Raw genomic sequence first — 850 nt, 5'->3', positions numbered from 1 at the left:
TGACTGGGGGCTTCTGAAAGCAGATGTCGGTCTCCCATGTACCGCAGCGCACCGAAAAGGCCGAGGTCTCTCAGACATGGATGGAATCTGATTTGCTCAAATGGCATAACTTAATAAACTGACTTAGTAGGGAGCAGATGGTTCGCATAAATAATAAGAGGATTCGCTCCCAAATAAAGCACACCGTCTACTCTAAATCGCATTCCCAGAGAGAACACACGGCCGTTTCGCTGAAAAGCAGTGAGGTTCCACTGGGAGAAAAAACGCCCTCTCTTTCCCTGCCTGCCTTCCCGATGACGTCCACAGCTCCGTTTGATTAGTCTAGGCTGATTTCGGGAGAAGGGGCTGAACAGGAAACGGAGACGCCTAGAACGCACATCAGTCCGCGCCTCCCGAGGAAAAGGAATGGAAGCGGGGACGTGAGTGTGTCACCGGGCAAGCAAGCAAACTAGCGGACGGAAAGACAGAGCGAGAGAACGAGCGAATAAAGTAGAGCCGAATCAAGCGGTCGGTCGGTCGGCGTCAGCGGTGATAGGGAGCGTACAAGACCCTGAAGACCGGCTGATTTCACTCGATTTCGCCGATTTCACTGGCTGGATTGAGGGATTTGCGTCGACCTCTCCTTTTACCTAAATCATTGTTGGCATATTCCCAGGAAACCGTATCAAAAAGACCCAGGATAATTGACGGTAAGGAGCTACTTAGATTAGCTGGTGTTGCCGGTTGTGGTTCTATTTTCATGGATTGCGCCCTCGCTTCTAAATTTTGCTGTTGACATTTGTACAAGTGGGTCTGTTGGTAGCCAGACAGATGAGATGAGACTGTGAGGAACCTGGATTGTATTTGGGCC

At 50.5% G+C, this 850-nt stretch overlaps 1 protein-coding gene across 1 annotated transcript in view; it reads left to right on the top strand.

Annotated features, from left to right (window-relative positions):
* Positions 1-356: 356 nt before the first annotated feature.
* The window catches only part of raph1a (Ras association (RalGDS/AF-6) and pleckstrin homology domains 1a), a 163,154-nt gene continuing 162,660 nt past the window's right edge, over positions 357-850 (top strand). Inside the window, 1 exon segment of the mRNA XM_042069682.1 lies at positions 357-689. The gene's annotated coding sequence lies outside the window, so the exon portion shown is untranslated.

Source organism: Alosa sapidissima, chromosome 2 (genome assembly GCF_018492685.1).
Source record: "Alosa sapidissima isolate fAloSap1 chromosome 2, fAloSap1.pri, whole genome shotgun sequence".
Classification (NCBI taxonomy): Eukaryota; Metazoa; Chordata; class Actinopteri; order Clupeiformes; family Clupeidae; genus Alosa; species Alosa sapidissima.
This window is presented reverse-complemented; position numbering and strand designations above follow the sequence as displayed.